Genomic DNA, 14,468 nt, shown 5'->3' with positions numbered 1-14,468 from the left:
TTTCTCAAAATGTTTTTTTATAAAAATGTATCCACCAAGATAATTATGTAGGGCTTTTTTCCTTTAAAATTCTGTCAACATGGTGTCTGATATTGATTGATTTTTGTATGTAAAACCAACCAAGTAACAGCAAGCTCAACTTAAGTTTTGGGAATGTCTATAAACATTTGGTAGAGTTAACCAGTGAAGCTATTTGGGCCTGGGCTTTTCTTTTGGGGCAGTATTTTATTTTTATTATTGTTATTAATTGTTGAGAACCATAGCAGTTGGGATGGTGCCTAGCATTTTGCCAGAAGGAGTGGTTGAGAGGTGAAGCCCCGGGAGCCATTAAGATGATAATTAAGTTAAGCTGTGTATAATTGCTGTGACTGGATGATGCTGGATTGAAACAGGCTGTGTATTCAGTTGTATATAGACCCCTGCTGTCTGGCAATAGGGCAGCTCCTCCTGCCTCAGGGCCACTACTTTTGAGTTCTCCCGGAGTTCCCATTGAGTGGGGGTGTAGTTTAGTGGTAGAAGGCACGTTTAGCATGCATGAAGTCCTGGGTTCCATCCCCAGCACTGCGAAATAAATAAAACTAACACAAGAGCATAAAAAAATCAAAGACTTGGGGCTGGGGTTGTGGCTCAGTAATAGAGCACTTGCCTAGCATGTGTTGAGGCACTGAGTTCGATCCTCAGCACATATAAATAAATAAAAAGTAATAAAGGTCCATCAACAACTAAAAAATATTATTTAAAAAAATCAAAGACTTAAGGAAATTTATAAAAGATGTACAATACCTTTTCACTAAAAACTGCAAAGCATTACTAAGAAAAATTAAAGATATCCTAAACAAGTGAAAAATACACCATGTTGAAGTCTCCGTATTCTTTATTTTTTGTTGCTGTGGTGTCGGAGATAAAACCCAGGGCCTCATGCATGTTCGGCACTTGCTTTATCACTAAGATATATCCACAGTGCAAGATTCATATTCTTAAGAAATCTATTCTTGGGGCTGGGGATGTGGCTCAAGTGACAGCGCGCGAGCCTGGCATGCCTGCGGCCCGGGTTCGATCCTCAGCACCACATACAAAGATGTTGTATCCACCGAAAACTAAAAAATAAATATTAAAATTCTCTCCAAAAAAAAAATCTATTCTCACTGGGTGTGGTAGTGCACATCTTTAAATCTGGAGGCTCAGGAAGGAGACTTTCATGTTCAAGACCAGCTGTGCAATTTAGTGAGACCCTGTCTCAAAAAATAAGGGCAAGAACATAGCTTAACGGTAAAGCACCGCTGGATTCAATCCCAGTAACAGGGTGATTTTCAGGACTGAGTGTGTAGCTCAATGGTACAGTGCTTGCCTTTACCATTGCAGACCTAAAAACTCTGGCTTGTGGCTGGATTCAACACAGCTAGTGGGAGGCAGTGAGACCACTAAAAGCAGAGTGAGACAAACATATTTATGCATCAGGTTCATCAGGCTACTATTAAGGGGCTCCTAGTTCTTTGTGACAAGATTATGAAGAGTGAACTCAAGATAAATTTAGACAGAGAGAAGACTGAGAACTCTGATGCACTAAATCCCCCTGAATTTTCCTTGCCTGCAAATAAATTCCACCCTTAACCAGTCTAATCTTTGGTTACTGCAACTGGAGCAGGTGCCTCAAAAGGAAAATACCAATTCTCCTAAGGTATAGAGAATCAGATCTCAACACAGCCTAGAGAAATGAAAGACCAATTCTAAAAGGAAATAGCCTCTACTTTATCATCAGCAGGAATATGGAGAAGAGGAGAGTCTATGGTAAAAGACCAAGAGGGGTGGGGGGCAGGAAAAAGACCAAAGTGGGGGTGAGGGGCGGGGTGGGGAAAAGATCAAGAAAGACAGATACAAGGCTTAATTAGACCAAATTTACTGTCATGAGTGGGCTTACCTGGTATTCTCTTCCTGTGAAGGGCCAGATAGCAAGAATGTTAGGCTGTAATGGTCCACCACATACAATATATCACATATTCTTCTTTGATTTTTACAACCTTAAAAAAATATACATAAAAACCATTTTTAGTTCAAGGGATGGGGCAGTGGGGGTTGGGGGAATACTGGCCAAATTTGTCCCAAATGATATTTACCAACTGCTAGTCCTTTAACAATTATTTATATAACCTACAAACAACAGTCATCTTTGTTGATGGAGTTATTTCTGATTCTTCCATTAAAACTTCATATCCAATCAATTCATCACTATCAAGTCCTGTCTACATTCAAAACACATCCCAGATTCTGATCACCCATGTATCTCTACCAGTATCACCTGGTCCAAGCTACCTATATAAACTTTTTGCAACAGCTTCCTAATTAGTAATCCTGTCTTAAGCTGTAATCCATTCCCTACTTCTCCCTCAGTTTCTGCTTAATGTAGCAGCCAAGGTGCTCTTATCAGACTCTTGTTTCTCTATCTAAAATCCTGTAGAGAATTCTCAACCCATTCAAAATAAAAGCAAAAGTTTGCAGGTCACAAAGGCACATGCCTCAACAATTTGGGAGACTGAGGCAGAAAGATTGCAAATTCAAAGTTAGTTTCGGCAATTTAGTAAGACCCTAAGCAATTTAGCAAGACCCCATCTCAAAATTTAAAGAAAGTTCAGTGGCAAATCACCCCTGGGATCAATAATCCAGTTCAATGTTAATTATTAACTATTTTCTAGTTCTGCCCCTGCTCCAGTCAGGTTGTCCCCTTTACTATTCTTTGAATACCTCAATAAGTACATTCTGAAGACTAGTAACTATTATAGGCAGAACAGCTTTCAAAGGGCTGGTAATTTTTTTTTCCAGAAGTCTGGGGATGAAGGTCAGTGGAAGAGCACTTGCCTAAGCATGCATGAGGTCCCAGCACCACCACCCCCCCCACACACACACACACCCCTCAAAACTAGTTTTTCCAGTACTAGGGACACAACCCAGGGCACTGTACACCTTAACTACATCCCAGGTTCTTTTGTGTCTTTAAATTTTGAGACAAGGTCTCACCAAGTAGACCAGACTGGCCTTGAATTTATAATCCTCATACCTTATCCTCCAGTCACTGGGATTACACCACACCCAGTTCAAAATTAATTTTAATACCAAAACTAGAGTGTGCACACATACAGCCCTTATTTTTTATAAAAGTAAAATATGAAAAGCCTAAAGCAATAACAAATTAGCAAAATGTTTTTGTTTTGTTTGGGTACTGGGGATTGAACATAGGACCTTAAGCATACTAGGGAAGCACTCTACCACTAACTCATACTCCCAGCTCCAGCAAAAACATTTTAACAGAAAATGAGCTAAGCTACATGGTCTACCACTACCAAGCATAATCAGTAAAAGTAAGACATGATTTAGTTTTAGGAATGTTATAAACAGATAACACCAACAAGTCAAAAAAAAAAAAAAATCACTCTAATACCTCAATGAAGTCCCGTTCCTCCTCCATATCACTTTTAATTATTTTTTTGTAATTGTAGATGGATAGCATATCTTTATTCTATTTGTTTCTTTATTCTTTTTTGAGTTTTTTAAAATATATTTTGTTAGTTATAGTTGGACACAATATCTTTATTTTATTTTTTATGTGGTATTGAGGATCGAACCCAGGGTCTTGCACACACTAGGCGAGCACTCTACCACTGAGCCATAACCCCAGCCCCAATGTTTCTTTATTCTTTTAAAGTGGTGAAAAGGATTGAACCCTGTGCCTCACACATGCTGCGTAAGCGGCTCTGCCACTGAGCTATAGCCTAAACCCGCAAATCACTTATTAAACAGTCTTTTCCTCTACAGAACCCTATAAATATTTTACACAATCTGCTCTTGATATTTCAAATATTACTGAACCTTCTACCATCTTAAATTGTGGTAATTCCATTAGAAGACTTACTGAAAAATTCAGTACATCTTGCAACACTCACAAAATCTACAAAACTACTTTTCCCTCAAGCCACTACAAAAGCCTCTTTGATTCCATAAAACACTGGTGCAAATTCAGGTAAACAATCCAGGGCCCTGTTCATGCTAGGCAAGTGTTCTACTGCTGGGATTACAGAAATACACCACCACATCATGCTCAAATTCATAAAGCATCCTAATCAAGATTTCCAAGAAAAATTTTCAGCAATACTTAGCTTAACCATGGCACAAAGAATACTATAAGATCTACCAGGAGCAGAACTCACATTCACATTTAAAGCTCTCACATTTGGTACTGATCCATTTCTACCAACCAAATGCAAGCTCCCCTTGTTGTCTGTCTTTTCCCTTATTCCTCTTACCGTTCCTTCCATGAATATAAAGATATTGTGTCCACCTAAAACTAAAAAATAAATTTAAAAAAAAGCCTGACTTTTCCCAAATAATTCTCTTTCCTCTAAAGCTCTGTGGTAGAGGGCTAAATGGTGGTCCCATAAAAGATGCATCTCTGTCCTAATCCTTGGACCCTGTGAATGTGATTTTACTAGGAAAAAAGGTCAATAATTAAGGATCTTGAAATGAGATCATCCTAGATTATCCAGGTGGGCCCTAAATCAGTAAGAAATATCCTTATAATAAAGACACAGAAAGTTCAGCACAGAAAAAAGAAAATAATGTAAAAATGGAGAAAAAAAATTGGAAGAATGTCATCACACACCCAGGAATGCCAGACCCATCAGAAGGTAGAAGAAGAAAGGAACAAATTCTCCTCTATGGCTTTTGGAGGGAGTGTGGCCTTGATTTCAGGCTTCTGGCCTCCAAAACTTCAGAATCCTAAACTACCTTCAGGTTTCTATAAAGCCAGGTATATTAATCAGCAAACCCTACTGTCTGGAGGTTATTGTTCTTTTACAAGGTCTAGCTCTATAAATTATCTTTTCTTCCTTATTTATTTGCATATTGTTCTAATGAACTCCCGTTATTTCAAATAATTCAAGTTGTTTCTCACATTTGAAAATGTCTAACAAATACTTAAGAAATTAAAAATTGCTGGGTATGATGGCACATGCCTCCAATTCCAGCAACTAGAGAGGCTGAGACATAAGGATCCCAAGTTTGAGGCCAGCAACTTTACAAGACCCTGTCTCAAAATAATAAAGGGCTGAGGATGTGGCTCAGTGTTAAAGTGCCCCTGAGTTAAACCTCCAGTACCAAAAAAAAAAAAAAAAAAGGAAAAAATTAAAAATTGCTTTAAGGAAAATAAAGTTTAAAATAATTATTAGTAACTAAAAACATAGACTGGGGTAGTCTCATTGGTAGAACAATATGCTTGGCATGCAGTGAGACCCTGGATTCAATTTACAGCACCAAAAATGTAGTTAAAACACATAAAACATCATTGAAGCAACAACAGACCATTAACAAAGAATGCAACAGAATACATACCATAACACAAGGTACTGTCCCTAATAAAGTTTTCCTAACATTCAGAGAATAAATCTCTTAAGCTGGTACAATGCCACACCTACAGTTCCATCTACTCAGGAGACTAAGGAAGGAGACTCCACCGAGTGCAGGAGTTCAAATGTAGCCTGGGCTAAGGTAGCAAGACCCCATATCAAGAAAAAAGAAAATCTTGCTGGACAGTAGTTATGCCTATAATCCTAGCTATTTGGAAGGCTGAAGCAGAAGGATGCCTTGCCCTCCTAAGTAGCAGGGAGTACAGGTGCTGGAATTACAGGCATGCTCCACCACACCTGGTCCCCAAGGTAGAATTTTGACAGCTATTAGATACAGCAGATTCATAAGCTATACAAACATAAAATAATTCGATAAAACATATAAATTAGGGCTGGGATTGTGGCTCAGCGGTAGAGCGCTCTCCTACCATGTGCAAGACCCCAGGTTCGATCCTCAGCACCACATAAAAATAAAATAAAGATATTGAGTCCAACTATAACTAAAAAATAAAGATTAAAAAAGAACATAAATTAACATCCCATATTTACAACACAGAAAATACACTGGGATGAGGATACAGCTCAGTAATAGAGCACTTGCCTAACATGTGCACAGCCCTGGGTTTGATCCTAGTACCATTGGAGAAAAATATAACACACTAAAATGTTGACAGTGATCACCTCAGATGAGGCTAAAAGGTACACAAAGAAGCCAGGCATACTGACACATGCCTGTGATCCCAACTACTTGGAAGGCTCACAAGAGGATCACAAGTTCAAGGTCAGCTGAGCAATTTAGCAAGACCTGGTCTCAAAATAAGTAAAAAGCTCTGGGGGATGAAACTTAGTGGTAGAGCATTTGCCTAGCATGCAGGAGGCCTTGGATTCAATTGCCACTACTAGGGGGGGAAAAAAAACAAACAAGTATACAAAAAATGAAGAAGCATCTTCACATTTTACTTCTACATCATGTGAATGTTTGACATCAAAAATAAAGGGGGGTGGGGCTGGGATTGTGGCTCAGCATAGGGGGGTGTGGCTCAGTGGTAGAGTGCCTGCCTGAAATGTGTGAAGCTCTGGGTTTAATCCTCAGCATCATATATAAATAAAATAAAAGTATTGTGTCCATCTACAACTAAAAATATTTTTTAAATAAATAAATAAACCAGGAGCTGGACACACACCTGTAATCTCAGCAGCTCAGGAGGCTAAGGCAGGAGGATCTTGAGTTCAAAGTCAGCCTCAGCAACTTAGTGAGGCTAAGCAACTCAGTGAGAACCTATCTCTAAATAAAATATAAAAGAGAGCTGGGTATGTGGCTCAGCGGTTAAGCACCCCTGGGTTCAATTCCTGGTATCAAAAAAAAAAAAAAAATAGGGCTGGGGTTGTGGCTCAGCAGTAAAGCACTCGCCTAGCACGTGTGAGGCACTGGGTTCGATCCTCAACACCACATAAAAATAAAGGTATTGTGTCCAACTACAACTAAAAATAAATAAATATTTAAAAATAAATAAGGCACAGTGGTGCACACCTATAATCCCAGTGACTGGGGAAGCTGACGCAGAAAGATTATAAGTTCAAAGCCAGCCTCAGCAATTTAGCAAGGCCCTAAGCAATTTAGTGAGACCCTGTCTCAAAATGAAAAATAAAAACATAAAAGGGCTAAGGATGTGGCTTAGCTGTAAAGTGCCTCTGACTTCAATTCCAGGTACAAAAAAAAAAAAACCGTACTGCCAGGCATGGTGGTACATGCCTATAATCCCAGAAACTTGGGAAACTGAAGCAAAAGGATCTCAAATTCAAGGTCAGCCTCTGCAACTTATCAAGATACTCTCAAAATAAAATATAGATGTAGCTCAGTGGTAGAATGCCCTGTGTCCAATCCCCAGGACTGCCAATAAATAAATAAACAAACAGATCCTTGCACAGAACACCTCTACAATGACTTGGCCATGGCTTCTACTTGTAAAGAGTTCCCTTAATGGGTTTTTACTTTTTGTTATAGGGTCGGGCTATGCATTTTTTTAAGATACAAGATATACCCTGGACATGGGAGGTGTTACGCCAGGACTGACAGAAAGATTTTCCAATTTCCTAATGCAAAATGTAAGCTGACATTCTTTTTTTTTTTTTTTAAGAGAGAATTTTAATATTTATTTTTTAGTTCTCGGCGGACACAACATCTTTGTTTGTATGTGGTGCTGAGGATCGAACCCAGGCCGCACGCATGCCAGGCAAGTGCGCTACCGCTTGAGCCACATCCCCAGCCCAAGCTGACATTCTTTTCCAAGAGGAATCCTTGGCAGATAAACTGGAATGTCCTCCTCAAAAGTAAGCAAAAAATGGGTAAGTCAGAAGAAATTCAAAAGAGAAACCAATGTGCATCAAACTTCAGATGGCCATCACTGGTGAATCTCTTGCAAATATAATGGCCAATAGGAATCAGAAACTGAGAAGTTAGGGGCTGGGGTTGTGGCTCAGTGGTAGAACTTGACTGGCATGTGTAAGGCACTGGGTTAGACTCTCAAAACCACATAAAAATAAAGGTCCATTGACAACTTAAAAAAATATTTTAAAAAAGAAAGAAAGAAACCAGAAGTCAGAGAGGTTCAATGACAGCACGCTATAAGGGCTGACAAGGAAGCAAAAACAGCTAAGCAGTATCTAAAAAGACAGCAATGGCTGTTACTAAGGATCCCACAAAGGCAGCTCCTAAGCAAAATTGTAAAGCCTGTGAAGATGTCTGCTCCCCAAGTTGGTAGAAAATGCTAAATTAGCAGATCTGATTTTAAAATAAAGACATATAAAAACAAACAAAGGGAAGGGGCAGGGAGTTAGCAATGATGGTAGAATGTGATGGACATCATTATCCAAAGTTCATGTATGAAGACATGAATTGGTGTGAACATACTTTATATATAAACAGAGATACGAAAAATTGTGTTCTATATGTGTAATAAGAATTGTGATGCATTCCGCTGTCATGTATTTTAAAAAATAAAAGCAATTTTTAAAAATCCAGTATATATGGCTGGGCACAGTGGCACATACCTGTAACTTCAGCTACTTGGGAGACTGAGACTAGAGGACAGAAAGTTCAAGTGTAGCCTGGGCAACAAAGATAACCCCAACAAAGCATAACCCCCCCCATATATATATGCATGTGTACACACACATACATACATACACACATCTTCTTTAGATCTATGCAAAATGCACAGGAAAAGCTCAAAGACAATCTGCATATGTTTACACAATAGCTTGTACCCTAATGTTCACAGCATTAGTCATACTAGCTAAAGTAGACACAACATAAATTTATCAAGTGATGAATAAACAAAATTTGGTATACCAGCATCAGACAATTGTAGTCAACCATAGAAAAAAAGAAAGTAGTGACAAATGCTACAGCATGGTTGAACTTTAAAAATATTAGGCTAAGTGCAAAAAGCCAATCACAAAAATCCAAATACTGTTGATGTTGACTTCACTTTTTTTCTTTTCAAAAAAAAAAAAAAAAAGGTACAAAACTGGGGGATGTGTACCTCAGTGGTAAAGCATTTACCTAACATGTTCAAGGACCTGATTTCAATCCCCAGCACAGCACACCAAAAATACAAAATAGACCAATGAATTTTAATGTAATAGTACAAAAAGTATACAGAAAAAGTTTTAAATTCTACATTGTAATTTAGCCTTTAAAATATTACATCTGACCAAGCACACTTCTAATCCCAGTGGCTCAGGAGGCTGAGGCAGGAGGACTATGAGTTCAAAGCCAGCCTCAGCAAAAAGCAAGGTGCTAAGCAACTCAGTGAGACCCTGTCTCAAAAAAAAAAGGGTTGGGGATGTGGCTCAGTAGTCAAGTCCCTGAGTTCAATCCCCAGTACCAAAAAATAAATAAATAAAAATAAAACAGCACATCTTGAGTTCTACTATAGTATCAACGAAAAATACCACAATTATATGAAAAAGTTATTAAAATAACTTTCCCAACATATTGACATGAAGCTGGATTTTTCTTCATATATTCCAACTAGAACATATAACAGCTTGGACACAGAAGCTGATTGGAGAATCTAGCTGTCTTCTGTTAGACCAAATATTTAAGATTTACAAAAACATAATCCAGCTACCATTCTTTTACTATATTTTTATGATAGTTGTTTTTCATTCAAAAAGTTACTTACATTAACCTACAATTAGTTTATTATGCATACTAGTAATGCACGATTTTTAAAAAAAAATAATGGGATCCTGAGACCAAAGTTTAAGAACAACTACATTAAAGTAAATTTTTTTATTTTATTTTTTATTTTTTTGTAGTTGTAGATGGGCAGCATGTCTTTATTTTATGTTTCACTTTTACGTGGTGCTAAGGATTGAACCCAGTGCCTCACACATACTAGGCAGGTGCTCTGTCACAGAGCTGTAACCTCAACCTCTAAAGTAATATTTAATATCTTATTTTTAGTTACCTTGAGTTTTTAATGTAGTGTAAAGCAGTGTGAGCTTAAAATAAAGCTGCCCGACTCCCTCAAAAAATGACAGCTAACCCACAAGAATAGGATCCTAATTTGAATAAGATAATCCATGTATGTATAATGTCAAAATATACTCTATTGTGATGCATATCTTAAAAGAATATCTTTTAAAGTTAAAAAAGCTAACAGAATGCTACAGTTGCAAATATAATTGGTTGTATAATATAAAGCTATAATATAGAACTTAAGAAGGAACAGACCCAAAGAATTTTTCACTGAGGATGCATAGAAAAATAAAGTCTGGGTTTTGGAAAGGTTAACAAAGTCCTGGAGTGAATTATCACAATTTTATTCAAGTTGGTTTCTATAATAAAAACTTGTCACCTTCAGTAGAGATTAACTCTATTTCAGTAGAAATAACTCTATGTGGAACATAAATCTGCTAATAAAGCCATGAAAAAATACTAATAGAAAAAAAATCCTTTTTTTGAAATAGGGAAAACTGATCACCTTCATTATTGGAATAAATACAGCCAGCTCCTGTTTTAATGAACTAAAAAGCGCCATCCAGCAAACGGTACTAATGGCATTCCTTAATTAGAATTCTTTCTTAGTTCTTCTGTGAAGCATATCAATTTAAATGCCAGCAGCACAAAACCCTATACTGGCTACATGTTTTTTTTAAAAAAAAAAACTTCATTACTGAATTATATTAGTGATTGAGCAAGACAAAATTACATTCTCCTCAGAAAAGAACGATTAAGATGAGTGAAAGCTCCTCAGCCAGGGCAAATTTTGTTCAAAGAATCTACTTGCAAAGTCATACACCTGACCTAAGAGCTATGTACTGCTAAAATGAAGCGGCTCTATTAAAAATCTAGTTCTCATTTCCTCCCATGGTATACGCCTGAATTTGCAGTTTCCAAATTAAGCATTTTAAAGCACTTCTCATCCTACTCTCTGGAGGAATTCCATTGGTACCCAGGTGGTGAAAATTTTTAAGTTTTTCAATTATGGAAAAAAAATTACAGCGGTCAGGGTGCCCGGTGTAAAACAGCAACTAAGGACCTGATCAGAGGAGAAGCTGAATATAGCATGGTTTCCTGCAACCTCCATGTTTACTCCCGGAATTTTATTTTTTAGTGCTGGGAATTGAACCCAAGTCCTTCTGTATGCTAAGCACATGCTCTCCTGAGCTACACCCCCTGATCTAACCCAGTTTTTTTTTTAATTAATGTTTATATGGAGAAAACCCCGCCCACGTCTAATTATTCCATTAAGTAGTTTTTTTTTTAATTTTCTGCTACTTTATTAAAATATAATTTCCTAATACTGGTTAGCTAAAATTACTTCCTGCTTAAAAAAAGAAAAATCCCATTTCATCTAAGACTACAGAAAACATGGTTCATAGTACTTCTCAAATCTCAAGGTTTTAATTCCTTCCTCCTCCTCATCTCTCCCCGCCCCCTCCCACCCCCTGGAAAATTCTGCACGCGCCGCGCTTTCACAACGCATCCTTTAGAGGAGGATGCTTCTAATTTTTGGACCCGCTATCCCATCCAGTCTGTGCAAAATACAACCCCACTAAAAAAATATATATTCTTGAGAACAGTGATAAAAATCAGAAACTCAATTGCCTCTTCTTGCATCTATCTCTATAAACTTCGCTATGGCCCTCAACGCACCCATCAGGACTCCAGAGCAGCCAAACCTGTGCCCAGACCGCCCCGCCCCCACCCCTAACCAAAATTACTCCATGACCTTGGGCCCCGGCCACCACACCCCTCCCAAGCTAAAGAATGTTAAAATCAAGATTCTCCCCCGCCCCCCATCTCGCCCCACAGACCGCAGAGGCCTCAGGGCTCGTGCCAGGTCCGCGGACTGTGGCAAGGGACAAGGGGAGCGAACCGCAGGAACCGCAGGAACCGCAGCCCCGGGGATGTTGGTGAGGCTGCCTGGAGCTAAATGCCAGGAAGGAAGGACGCGGGGGCGGGGACGAGGCCCGGGGCTACCTGCCGGAGCTGGTGCCGATGCTGCCCCAGTAGGAGCGATGGCTGCACGCCACCTCTGAGCTCGGAAAGCCCTCGGTAACCTGTTTTCCGACTCGACGCAGTCGGGGCTCCTCAGTAAGCCTGTCCGCCCAGCAAGCCGCGACAGGTGATGTGGCGACTGGGCAGCGGGGCGTGCAGGTCAGCTGCCTACCTCAGGCGACCGCGTCTCTGAGCCTCCCACCTCCCTCCCAGCGGCGCGAGGAGCCGGGACCAGACTAGGAAGAGGCGTGCGAGGGATCACGACACTGAGGTAGGGACAGGAAGAGGAGCCGTCTGCTCTCCGGAGGGGCTGGCAAAGGGAAGGGAAGGACGCGGGCTGAGGGACCGTCAGGAACGCTCGCATACCTTTTGCCTGGCTGCGGATCCCACTGGTGCCAACAGATCGCCTCACATCCGGGTATCCAGAGACACTCAGCTGCTTCTGCCGCGGCCACCGCCTCCCCGCGGCGCAAACACCAAACTTCCGGCGACGACGGCTACGCCTCTCCCGTCAGATGGGAGTTACCTGTGACCGTCTTGGGTGCGCTTGCGCAAAGGTCCTCTTCAGCTTTAACCAGCTCAGCTGACGTGCCCAGAAGACGAAGATGGCGGCCACGCTAGTTGCGTGTCACGCAATTTTTCATCCCGGTCCCGTCGGCTGGGCGTCGGGGAAAGGCGAGCCAGCGTCCATCCTCAGCGCAGGCGCGGTGGGAAGCCTCGCGTGCGCGCCTCCGCGGGTGGGCGCCTGGCAGGGAGTGGTTGCGCCCCCTGGCGGCATCCCCGCGTCCTTTCTGGCCCCCAAGGGTGTAGGTTTCCTTTGGAAATGGGTTGCAACCGGTTCCTTGTAGGTTTCCAGTATTTTTATCTGCCATTATCTAGCCCCAAAGTCTTTGATCTAACATAGGGGCCAATATAAAGAAGCAGAGTGGGATTAGCTACCTTTCTATCTCCTTTTCCTGTACTGGACTTCAGCGGGTCTGGAAGGCACAATTTCCATCTTGTGCTTTAAAATATAAGTCTATAAGAAATCATAAATTCGTGTACTACTTTTATTCAGGACAGTTGTTCAGACAAAGCTTTGGCTCTTCAAAACCTCTAAAGATAGAACCCTGGGTTGGTTTTGTCAGTAGGATTTATGTTTCCCACACTGCTTTTAAACGCACTTTCTGGGCTACCTTTATTTGCAGAGCTGTGAGGACAGGTACTCAGAAGAGAGGTGATGATGCATGGGTTCTCCCCTTCCTGCCCTCCTTGACGCCAAGTACCACCAAAATGTGCTCTTAAGTTTATCAAGCCTGATGCTTTTCTGACAATACGTCTTCCACAAGACTTTAGTGAGCTGCCTGGCTATTAGTGGAGAGATTCTATGGATTAAGCATAGTGGTGGAGGCCATTCCCCAATACTTGGCAAAATCTGGCCCAGTGTCCCGCAGCCCCTCCCCCACCCCGCCCCCTGCAGTTCCCGATGGCACATGCTTTAATGGCTTGTGCTTAAATTGTGGGGGAAAAGAAGATCTGGAGTAAACTGGGAAGGTTAAAGGTTGGTATTTACCTGAGGATCTGGTCTACATTTTCCTTCATCTTTAGAATTGTCGGACAACTAATGGAATTTCTTTTTGTTGTTGTTCTTTTTGCACAGGGGATTGAACCCAGGGGCACTTTACCACCGAGCCTTAAGTTCTTACATATATACATACACACACACACACACAGGCACACGCCATTTTTACAAGCGTCCATTCCCCCCAAAATAGCAAAAATAGGCATTTGCTTCTAAGTGATCTATTCCGCTGTTTCACTTTGTTGTATTACTCAAGAAGCATAGGAATCCTGATAAATATGACAATATGAAAACATATGTATTTATTTTTGGTACAGAAGTAGTTGTATAATTCATATCTACAATTTTAGATTTTTTTTTCTAAAATTATCTACACTCCTTTTCCTTCTTTCTTTCATTCTATTTTTCTTCTTTTAATTGCAGTACTGTGGATTGACTGAAGGACCTTGCACGGAACTACATTTTCGGCCCTTTTTATTTTTTACTCATCCCAGTCTGGCCTCCAATTTATAATCCTCCCTCCTCACCCTCTCAACTGAAATTTTACAAGCATAAACCACCACACCTAGCTATAGTCAGTTTCATAAATGTACAGTGAAAAAAATAGTTTGCTTTTGGAAAAAAAAAATAAACTTTGACCATTACTTTTTATCATTTTGAAGAACATTTTTCTCTTCTGATTTGTTAATATTAGAGGTCTCACTTCATAGACTAATTAAATCTTTTTTTTTTTTAAAGAGAGAGTGAGAGAGTAGAGAGAGAGAGAGAGAGAGAGAGAGAGAGAGAGAGAGAGAATTTTAATATTTATTTTTTAGTTATCGGCGGATACAACATCTTTGTTTTATATGTGGTGCTGAGGATCGAACCGGGGCCGCACACATGCCAGGTGAGCGCGCTACCGCTTGAGCCACATCCCCAGCCCCTAATTAAATCTTAATTATTTTGTAACATCTTATTTAACAAAATTTGTTCTGCCTTCTACCTATGTTTTTCTTTTAGA

The 14,468-nt window shown here is 40.1% G+C and overlaps 1 protein-coding gene and 1 pseudogene across 8 annotated transcripts in view; one reads left to right on the top strand and one right to left on the bottom strand.

Moving 5' to 3' along the window:
- Positions 1 to 12,875, bottom strand: part of Esco1 (establishment of sister chromatid cohesion N-acetyltransferase 1) — a 73,249-nt gene extending 60,374 nt beyond the window's left edge. For all 8 annotated transcript variants that reach the window (XR_013342359.1, XR_013342360.1, XR_013342358.1 and 5 more), the window contains exons 1-2: positions 12,274 to 12,875; positions 1,919 to 2,018 (exon numbers count right to left, since the gene is read on the bottom strand). The gene's annotated coding sequence lies outside the window, so the exon portion shown is untranslated. The remainder of the gene's footprint in view (positions 1 to 1,918; positions 2,019 to 12,273) is intronic.
- Positions 4,638 to 8,165, top strand: LOC113182232 (large ribosomal subunit protein eL24-like; annotated as a pseudogene).
- Positions 12,876 to 14,468: the final 1,593 nt, after the last annotated feature.

Source organism: Urocitellus parryii, chromosome 13 (assembly GCF_045843805.1).
Source record: "Urocitellus parryii isolate mUroPar1 chromosome 13, mUroPar1.hap1, whole genome shotgun sequence".
Lineage (NCBI taxonomy): Eukaryota > Metazoa > Chordata > Mammalia > Rodentia > Sciuridae > Urocitellus > Urocitellus parryii.
Note: the sequence above shows the minus strand (reverse complement) of the source record. Positions and strands in the feature narration are given on the sequence as shown.